At 36.3% G+C, this 11,534-nt stretch overlaps 1 protein-coding gene across 1 annotated transcript in view; it reads right to left on the bottom strand.

Moving 5' to 3' along the window:
• LOC108734033 (muscarinic acetylcholine receptor DM1) overlaps positions 1-10,111 on the bottom strand; it is a 32,519-nt gene extending 22,408 nt beyond the window's left edge. The window contains exon 1 of the mRNA XM_018465419.1: positions 10,009-10,111. The gene's annotated coding sequence lies outside the window, so the exon portion shown is untranslated. The remainder of the gene's footprint in view (positions 1-10,008) is intronic.
• Between the last annotated feature and the right edge of the window lie 1,423 nt (positions 10,112-11,534).

The following is an 11,534-nucleotide window of genomic DNA, read 5'->3' as shown; positions in this document are numbered from 1 at the left end:
CAATAATAATTAACACAGTACGTTTCATACATTAAAAACAAGTGTAATAAATGTTGTTCATTCGTATTGGGCTTGGTCCGAAGTGAAAAATCCAGGCATTTGTCATGCTTGGTCCAAAATTGGAGAATCTTGGGCTAATCTTCTACCAAGCTTGGTCTTGTCGTGACTTCCTACATGGGAAGTATAAGAGGGGTAAAGACAGAACCAGATTATATTAAATTACAGCTCGCAAATAGAGATGTAGGTTGCTATAGTTTTCGGAAAAAATGCAAGAAATCTTCGGCCTGATATCCTTATGATGATGATGCAGTAACAGTTAATTTTGTTATATGTGCTTTAATGTAACTTTATTCTTACCAGTTAAACGTTAAATCATACAAAAGTGTTCTATTGTTGTGACCAAGTCGTTGATAACACCTTTTCTTTTGTTACAGGATCGCTACATAAAAAGGACAATGAAGCAAATGGGGAAGAAGAAGCTATTGCTTGCCTTGTTGCTATTCAGCGGAGGCTTTATTTTGTACTTTGTTTGGATTCAAAATACCTTCGAATTTCCGACAATTGTCCATTCACTAAGAACTGCTTATCAAACAAATATGTACGTATTGCATACTTATATATTCAATGTACATACATCTATTTAATTTGTACTAGTAGGTTACGTATGCAATTGCAATTATAATTTTTTATCTGATCCTAAAATCGCATATAACGTGTAAATAATATCGGGGTAAAACTCCGATGACAATAACAATTTTTGTAAAGTAAAATCTGTGAGTAAACCATGACGTACGTTCGAACTGGCAAAGTTAACAAAAGCTGTGATTTCTGTACTTACTGCTGGTGAGTGAAGTTGAAAAAATCATGCTTCACGTTCAGTTAAAAGTAACAACGTTTTAGAAGGAAACTTTTTGTGTGATGTTTTTAGTGTCAGTAAGAAAGCATTAGGACTTATTAAAGTGAAGAAATAAAATTAGTCGAAACTGAATTACTTGTAAAACAAAGTGTTAGAATTTAATTTGTAAATACCAATCTTTGCATTTCCAGAAAACTAGAGCAATCTATATTGTAGCGAGCACGAGCGTGTTTGTGTGCGATCGGGCACAGGTGTGCGTGGGCGGCTTATCGATTGGCCGACTAGCCGCGGGCGCCTTTCTTTATGTGCGCCGTATTTGTAAATGTGTGTGTCGTACCTGCGTTCTGAGAAAGCAGTTAAACAGTTCGAGGAAAGGCTAGACGATCCGGATGTTTCTAGAGGGTTCCAGAAAGGAAACAAAAGAGTATTTAAAGGAAGAGACGATCGCCGAGAAGAAGAAATAAATTGACCGTTGCAGAAGTGAATCCAGAAATAGACAGTGATAGCAGAGAATTAAATAGCGCTGTGAATAGTCATATATCAATAGTAGTGTAAATAAATAGTTTTTGTCGTTGTCAGTCCTAGAATTTAATTTTGTTAAACCCACGAACATTACAATATTATTTTAATACCATATCCTCCTCATTAATTTGAGGTAATTTTCGTGAATAAAAATTAAATGAATTAAATACTAACCACTGTTAAAAGTTTCTTAAAAAATATTTCATATAATATTCTCAGAAACTTTGTCGATTATATAGAAAATCTTCTGATATTTTGCGACACAATTTCTGGAATTATTCAAATTGGACATGAATAATTTATGATCCATAAATAACAATTCGGCACTCTTCATTTTAATTTGTAAGCAATGATTTTGCTTGCAAATATACATTCGATCGTGTTTATCGTAAAACTTCTAGACCGTTTTAGCAGACGATAAACATATGTATCATCAAAATAAAACCGAAGAACTTAATTAATTAATGGCGATAATTATTCCCGAATCACCAAATTGGTTACTGGTGTCATTTAATTATCAGAGGCGTACACACAATTCGCTTTAGGGATTGAATAGTAAGCCCTTAAGGTTTCGTACCGTTTTGTAATGGTAAAAGGCTTGGGTTATAAATATGCCAGAGAGATATTCTCAAATATAAATAAAAGTATTTACATTTGGAAAATTTTAATTTTTGTTGTTGTTTTTTTATTTATTTTTGAATATTTTCATAGCAATATTCACGTTGTAGGTGGCGTACAACTTCGACCGTCAATGATGAAGTTCAAGTACGAACACAGTTCCATATTATTAGACATTCTTGTAGAAAGAATTTAATTTTAACGCCCTTGAGCTGTACGTGAATTTGATAGCAATTCCTCAATGTCGGAGGATAGCTAGTCAGAGCAAGAGCCAAGCCATCTGTCCACTTTTCGAGATGAAAATCTAGAAAATATTAAACAAGGAGTTTTCAACAAAACGAAATTTTCATGATGAAAAAGGACCATGAATTAATATCTATCTACTATTATTTATTACGGTTATTAATATTATTAGAAAATATACAGCTGCAACGTAGAAAAGTAAATATAAGGAAGGTAGTCTAACAGGGATGCACACTGTCACCGCTACTTTTTAATCTATACATCGAAGACGCGATCAACATCATTAAAGACAGTACAACTGTAGGGATAGATGTGCAAGGACAAAAGATTAGTATGCCTAGATTTGCACTTGATATAGCAGTATTAACATTTAGCAAGGAGGACTTAGAGATAGCTTTAAATAAAATGGAAGCGGTACTGATAGATCAGTACTGTATGAAAATAAATAAAAGTAAAACTAAAATGCTGATATGCAAGGGAAGAAAAAGTAGGGAAAGAGCGAATATAAAGATAGGAGACGAAAAATTAGAAGAAGTGGCTGATTTTAGATACCTAGGAAGTCAGATAAGTGAGGATGGAAGGAGTAGTAGGGATATAAAGCAGAGGATAGCGCAGGGTCGTGTCGCCTTTAATAAAAAGAAGTCACTTCTATGCTCGCGAACGGTTAATTTAGAAATTCGAAAAAGGTTGTTAAAGGTGTATGTTTGGAGCACGGCGTTGTACGGGTGCGAAACATGGACAGTGGGAGCGGCGGAAAAGAAAAGGTTAGAAGCGTTCGAAATGTGGTGTTATAGGCGGATGATGAGGATATCGTGGGTAGAAAAGGTTAGAAATGAAGAGGTATTGGAAAGAATAGGAGAACAGAGAACTCTATGGAAGTCAATAAGAAATAGGCGAGATAGGTTGGTAGGACACCTTCTAAGCTATGAAGGTTTAGTCAGAGACATGTTAGAGGCAGAAACAGGAGTTATGAGGGGTAGAGGTAGACCTAGATTAAATTACTGTCCGCAAATAGTTAAGGATGTGGGTTGTTCTAGTTTTAGGGAAATGCGAAGTTTAGCTCAGGATAGGAAAAAGTAGAGGTACGCGTCCAACCAGTCTTAGAACTGACGACCTTATGATGATGATGATGATGATAATATATACCACGAAGCTTTAAATGTAGTGTAGCCTTCTTATAAAGCAGTTAGATACTTTTGATTGGCAAATTAAATTTTCTATCCTTTGATTTGAACTTTCTCCGTCCTCACGTAATTCTAAGAGGGTTTTGGGGTAACTTAGTTCACTACAAATTGAATTTTACACCAACAGTGTTAAGGCAGTCTGGCTAGTAAGGGTGACTGGTGACTGGCCACCAGAAGTTGTTAATAATTTTATTTACAACTTCGGTGACTTCACCTCTTCACAGCAAAGGCCCAAAGGGTCGAGCCGTTGCTCACTCCGACGAATCAATTCAAAATCGTTTTGTATCACGTACTTCTCTTAACTGCCAAATGAATCAAGTTACCTAACAAAAGTACATTTCTGAGAGCTTTAGCGGAAAATTGAATTTTTCACATTCTAAAAGTAATTACAAAATAATTAAATAAAAAAGTTACTGCTATTACTTGTTCGTTAAACTATTATTTTATACAAAGACATCTTTTTACTTTACTTTAGAGGGAGTGCTTCATGCATCAACTTTAACCTTTGGTTTTCACATGAGGCAATTTTGCTTGTCTTTATGCCAACTTTGTAACTTTATTAAACAATATTATTATATGTGACTCGATCAAGATTACAAAGAATCCTTGCATGTGCCTACGTTGTGTGTGTTCCGCAAAGGATGCAGTGGGAAGAGTCAGTTCCACAATAAACTTGTACTGTCACGCAACATTCACCCTAAAGGGGTCAAAATTTGTTCACAGTAAGCGTATGCACAAAGTTGAGCTGCGAGGTACTTTGTGTTGCAGTTTAAATAGTTGGCATTATCTAAAGCTATTCACTAGATTAAAGTGTAGCCACCAACCCTGTGTGGGTGTATCAGAAATAATCAGCAAGCTTTGTACGGCGTTAACTAGATACAATAGGAAATCGCATAGTAAGTAAAGCAGTGTAGTTATAACGGACGAAAAAATCTAAAGCCGGTCCTGAGCGTGATTTGGCAACGTACAGAGAAATTGCGATAACAATTGGGCAACTACATCGATGACAAATGTAAACAGTAACGGTTGTGGAACGACTAATAAAGTAAATATTAGCAGCTTATTACCCCGTTACTGTACATAATAATACTTAGGTACCCATTGGGATAACAAGTAATTAAATAACTACTTTGTACATTGCTGATAATATGATAAATATAGCTTCACATGGGATAAATACAAAAGAAATACTCGTATAACAGGATGCTGGCGCTGTTGAATGCGGCCTTGCAATGTCGTGATTCTACCAGGGCTGGGCTTGCTCTTAAATATACAATCAAATAGGTTTTTCTCGAAAACGGTAAACTATCGGACCACCAAATTTTTTTGTTTCATGGTGCCCTATCGCCTTTTGCAAGTTCGAAATACAGTTGATGATATTATTATGATTCTAGCGCTCGTTTGTGACTCTATTGTGACTCGCTCTAAAAACATGTTGTGTTTTTAGTCAAATTGCCTTTACTTTTATTTCAGATTATTTAATTTAAAGTTGGTAAACATATGTATGTGCTCATGTGGGAATAATTTGAGCGTCCGTTCTCAGTTAATTAAAAACGGTAGGTACGAATTTAAAGGAAAAAAGGGACAGGAATTTAAACGAAACGTGACGGTACAGTGTTATATCCTGTTTAAGAATCATAAACAGCTCGGCTTAATTCATTAAAGTGTTCTTCTCAGGACAACCCTTGTCTAGTAATTAGCCCGCTAGAAAAGCGAATACTACTTTAAGTAAGGGTAGAAAAAAGCTCAAGTGCCACCAATAACAAACTATATTTTTACACAAATCTGCCATTCAAGAGGGACTGCCTTTCTTACGTTCTGACCAAAATTATTTCGCCAACTTTCTAATTACTAAGGAAAAATTTAAAAATAGAAGAAAAACCAGAACGAACCATAACCCTCTGTGTCTTCCTCTTCCCCATTTTACCCCTGTTTCATCTTCTAGCATAAATAACACTTCTGTCTTATAAATTGTGTTATCAACCCACCTCTCCTTTTTGTTATTGACCTTCGTAGCGCCCTCTGTTCTCTCGTTTTTCCCCATATCTCCTCATGGTTAACCTTTTGTACCCCCGGTGTATAATGCCATATCTTAAATGCTTCCAATTGTTTCTTTTCCGACTCGATCCTGAGGTATTTTACGTTTTATCTTTTTAATGCGACTTATTCTACCTTCACTCCGTGATACACCAATACTTTTGATTTATATAATATCCAAGTATAGGTAGTATATCGCCATCTAGTGAGGTTTAGATAAATATCGCAGTTTTTATCCGGAAATTTCGTGTAAATGAGTTGCATTATATCTTCTAAACATCTAAATATCATTCTAAATTAATTGCGAAGAGTCAACCGGCATCAATTACTAAATAAGGAAGTTCATACCGGAAGTACTTACCTAAATTACATTCGACGTATGTATGCAGCAGACTAGATAAAGTAAATTTAGCTTCAATAAATAATAATCTGTAGGAGTAGAGAAGATAAGCTATTACCACCCACGTATATCGCACAACATTTTCAGGCATTTAATTAAATGATAGTTGTTAATTGCTATAAAGCTCGTCTACCTTTGCCATTTGATGAAGTTGGTCGTGAATTTAAAATGAAGAAGTCTCTTTATTGTTTAAACTAATGATGCACCGGAGAGTAATTTTTCCGGGTACCGGATAAACGGTTACTCGCTTTTAGCTGCGCCGGGTACACGGCCGGATCCTAAACAACTGCCGGATCCAAATCGGGTACCCAGTTTAGACTGATTCCATCATATTATCTTAATTAAGATTTGTATAATCGGTTTAACCAACTGTACAATAAAAGAATTCGTTATTATCTACCACAGGATTTACAATTGTTTTGTATATTTTTATGTACAATTTTAGTTTTAACCATATGATCCGTCTTAATAAGAATGAATCCTTAAGGGAAACAACTGCATCTGAATATATTTTTGACTGACAAATCTTCCCTAGAAATAAAACATTAACGCATTAGTTGCGGTTTTCCGTTTGTGAAATGCAAAGTGGAGTGTGCAACCCCTAATCTGGACTTGGTGAGCACGATATTCAAATAATTCTCGAACAGATCAGAGAACGGAAAAGCTGTTTACCGATCGCTTACAGAGGCTGAAACGACGGTGGAAATAAGTATGCATAAAAATAGCTGGTGGAGAGATCGCCCAAAAGGGTTGAAAGAATCGATTCGATGATGAATCGAGATTGTGTGGTATGCTGAATAAAATTAGCAAAGTCCTACTAAAAATATTTAACTGAATTTTTTTAAAAATCAGTTATTATTACAAAGAGAAGTTTGTTTATAATGACGTCAAAAAGGACATTATGGAAAAATGCGGGTTGTTCTAGTTTTAGGGAAATGCGAAGATTAGCTCAGGATAGGAAAAAGTGAAGATACGTGTCTAATCAGTCTTAGGATGAAGATGCTGAAAATTTAAAATTGAGAACATTATATCAAACGACATCGTGGTTGTTTGATGTAAATTTTCCTCTTATTAGTTAACAGTTCTTCCCTCTGCCCCTGTCCATTTTTGTTGCTCCACTATGACGTAGTGTCGGCCATCATTCTTTTCTAATTGTTGCAGTTGTCGGCCATCATTGTTTTTTAATTGTTGTCGCATTGTCACTGATGTCGGCCATTATGGTTTTTTAATAGATCATAGATAGTAATCAATGATTATAATTTAAAGGAATTGTTTGTAAATAGGTATTCAACACATCTTACACTTCAGCATAAGAAATTGCTGATATTAACTGTCATTTACGTAATACTACGTTGTCATATTTTTTTTTATATATAATATTTTCTTTTGAAAATCTACCGCCAGAACAAAATGAACGAAGTATTCAAAGGTCATTTTTGTTTAATGCAGACTTTCTTGTATAAACACAAGGAAAGCAGGATCGAGTTAGTCGACTTATAAAATAAACACTGCGATATTGCAACTGAGTTCCAGCAGAATGAATGTAGTTGTTTGTAGGAGTGCTCTTCGTTCTAATTGAAGGGAGGTTTGCCTCATTATGCGTCAGTTAAAGAATGGATTCCAAGTATTCTTCTCTCTAACGAGCCAACCCTTTACATTCTGTGACGCTAAAAGTGTAACATTAAAACCTCCCGACTCCCGAATCGAGCAACAAATTACGAAATTGTTTCGCGGTTTCTAACATATTTCCGGACTGTATATCGCTGTCTCCTTATCCATTTAATAATACTTGCAGTAATTGAAATTCGCTCCAAAAATGTTGTGTATGATGAGAATACAATAAAAAAAAAATGCTACAACTGATGGCATATTTGAATGCTTTTTGAATGGCATAATAATGAAATAAACATTGTTATGGGCAGTTGTAATGGGGATTGGAGGGGATAGGGAGAGATCCAAGAAAGATTCAAGGACTTAATCCCCATTGATAAAAAGTGAGGGCCGTGAAGTGGTGGCAGGGGAGGTAAAAGCTAAAAATGAAAATGGTTAATGTCTAGATGATGGGACGATAGTTCGGAGGAGTGTCGTGGTGATGGGTGGATGGGGTAGGGTTAACATTGAACGACTTGAAAATTGCGGTAAAAATTGGGATTGATAGCGTGGAGGGACAGGGAGTGGATGTATAGAATCTTTTTTGTAAGGTTTAGTATAAATATTAATTAATAAGTTTGAAACTGTCTAGATCATGGAACCCTCGTTTGGACGGGGATGAAAGGGGTTAAAAGGTGAAGGAGCTCCTAGAACTCATCGCCATTGATAAAAAGTGGGGGTAGTGGAGGCGGGAAGGTAGATTCTAAGAATGAAAATTTTTAGCCTCAATTATTATTGTACAAGTGTCAGTTAACCTTAACCCCGTCCAACCGATGATTCCATCATCTAGATTCTAGACAATTACCATCGTTATGTTATTTATTTCGTGGTCTATATGTATATTTTTCTACAGTTTACCAAATAAAAAAGAAATCATTTTGTCTTGAAACTTTTCACTATTCGTAACTCTCTTTGGGAACGCAGCATCTGGAAATTTCAATATCTTTGCGGAAAGTTGGCAGATGTGAGGCTCATATAAAGCCCTTTCAGAAGTAAAAATGAAGTTTAAGAATCAGCAGTAGTTTAACAGAGTGTCATTCGGCGTCCCATGTCACGTTTCGCACGGACCGATGCTCGCTGCAAACTTTAATTAACAGCGAGTTTCCCGTCACCGGAAACTAGAAATTTGCTACCGATTTGAAATGAAAGACTCGCTGATATTACCGGCGAATAACTGGGTAATCGCTAACTTGATCTGGTTGATACTGTTATGGAAGTAATTTCACTCCGATTCCAAACGTCAAGCTCTCAAACTTGCAAAAACTCAACACGCCCTAATTGCATTATAAACTTTCAAATTAAGAAAATCAAATCGAGTTCTGTGGAGCTAACTAAATGAGCCATTAAAATTAGGTGTCTTCAGGTTGACTATTTATCTGAAATAACGTTTAATAAGTATGCAATAAAAATATGTATAATTGTAACGAAAATTTTTTATTTGTAAGACAGTAGGTGCATGTTTTCAGCTTTTATGAGCAACATCGTTTCTGAAAATCGAACATACGAAATTATATTTAATAAATCTTGATAAAATCACGCTAGAGTGGGTCCGAATTTCTAAGTAATTGATTTTTGATATTTGAGATATTGGGTAAAAAGTTATTGGAGGAATTTTGTATTAACCAGGTAAGGAATTCTAAATCGTTTAAGCCAGCCAACTGTATTTGAACATTTTTCATGTTTCGTTCTCGTTTGGTTTTGTTAAATCGACCAAAAAAGGTTTACTTTCGGAAAAAAGGGATGTAGTATCTACAATCCGTTTCTTTCAGCTTGGGGAAACGATTATGGAAAACATTTTTCACGTGTGGTGTATCAAAAAGTTTTCCAACATTCCTTCTGTTTTCAAGAGTTATATTTTGCCTTATATGTTATAATCCAATTTATAACCCTAAAGGGAAACATCCTATTGGAAACATTTTGTTCCTACTAGCTTAGGTTGTACATTTTTTAACTAGTTGAAACTACTAAATTAATCTTAGCCTCTACAGAATTATTTTATATGAATTTTTCTTGTGCAAGTTATTTGTCTAAAATGATATCCACAAGCAATTGTTCAGCTCCTTTGAAACTAAATGTTTTTCAGACTCAAAATAATTTGTATTTACGTTTAGTGGGAAACATTACAAACACATACGGAACATCATTTTTTAATGCTTTTAATGAAACAACAAGAATTTCTTCTTTATCATAAACAGCAAAAGGAGACAAAAATGATGTTACAGAAAGCTCTCATCAAACAAATTGCTCAATTTTAAATTTCGTTACAAAGCTGGATGCTATTGAGAAAATGAAATTCAGTTTCAGTTAGCAAAACCAATAGTTTATTGTATTTGTACAGAGAGCAACAGAAGGTACAGTGGGTGTCAGAAGTAGTTTGACATGCTTTGGACTGTCATTTTGACTATCCCCAAAGAGTCGTATAGTCGTAAGTAGCAATCAGCCCAAAAGTGTTAAACGGAAAGCAACACTGGACACTGAGACACAGAAGGAGGACTCACCTTAGCGTCTATGAAAGCACCAAGAGAGTCCAGCATGGTCGCTGATGTTCTCCTTCGTCGGACACATCACACTCGCGATTTTCTTCGGCTCGACCTAGGAGCATTATAGGCGTGGACTGTCCGGGTATGAGGTGCCCATGGCTCACTATGCGCCCCACCATACACGCACATACCCCGGGACGCGCATGGTCCTCATTGATTTTAGCGACGCCGACGACGATGTCGACGACGACGACGACGACGACGACACCAACGACGCCGATGCCAACTTTTCAAAGCCTCTCGCCCGATCGTACATATCAGATAATGGAATTATTATCGTCATCCGTTATCTCCTGGACCGCCACATGCCATGGTCGATGTCGCTGACACCACAACTACGGTATTGTCGGTTTGGACACTCTGTTTGTTGTTCCTGTCTGTCGGTCCGTTTGTCCCAGGACGAGTAATAATTGCCACCGGAAGGGTGACAGGTGGGACGCGCAAGTAAAACCGCGAGCGGCCTCGGAGCCGTGGTTAACGGTCTCGGAAATCAGCGGAAGTTAAGGACGCCCGGAAAAAGTCGAACACCGTCCTGTATCTACCTGATCTCCTGTTTGTGGGAATTATTAAAACAGTTTTTGATCGTATATTAAGACTAACCTTAATATCATCATCATCATAAGGTTGTCAGTCCTAAGACTGGTGGTACACGCACCACACTAAAACTAGAACAACCCACATTCTTAACTCTTTTCGAACAGTAATCTAATCTAGATCTACCTCCTGTTTCTGCCTCTAATATGTATCTGATTAGACCTTCATGCCTGAGAAGGTATCCTACCAACCTATTTCGCCTATTTTTTATTAAGTTCCATAGAGTCCTTTTTTCTCTTATTCATTCTAATACCTCTTCATTTATAACCTTCTCTATCCCAGATATCCTCATCATTCGCCGGTAACACCAGATTTCCAATGCTTTTAACCTTCTTTTCCGCCGCGCCCACCGTCCGTGTTTCGCACCCGTACAGCGCCGCGTTCCAAACATACACCTTTAACAATCTTTTTCGAATTTCTAAATTAATCGTTCGCGAGCAAAGAAGTGACTTCGTTTTTATTAAAGGCGACACGACCCTGCGCTATCCTTTGCTTTATATCCCTACTAATCCTTCCGTCCTGACTTATCTGACTTCCTAGATACCTAAAATCAGCCACTTCTTCTAATCTTTCGTCTCCTATATTTACATTCGCTCATCTTTCCCTACTTTTTCTTCCCTTGCATACCAGAATTCTTGTTTTACTTTTATTTATTTTATACGAAACTGTTTTGTCAATACTGCTTTCATTTTATTTAACGCTGTTTCCAACACATCCTTACTAGATGCCAATACTGCTTTATCATCTACAAATCTAAGCATACTAATCTTTGGCCCCTCTATATGTAACCCTACAGTACAATCTACCCCGTTAGATATGAATGTCGAATAGTTCTTATGTTATAAGTAAAAAACCTTTTTACAAAAAATATGATATCAAATTTCAACACA

The sequence above is a fragment of the Agrilus planipennis genome, unplaced genomic scaffold (genome assembly GCF_000699045.2).
Source record: "Agrilus planipennis isolate EAB-ADULT unplaced genomic scaffold, Apla_2.0 scaffold8, whole genome shotgun sequence".
NCBI lineage: Eukaryota > Metazoa > Arthropoda > Insecta > Coleoptera > Buprestidae > Agrilus > Agrilus planipennis.
This window is presented reverse-complemented; position numbering and strand designations above follow the sequence as displayed.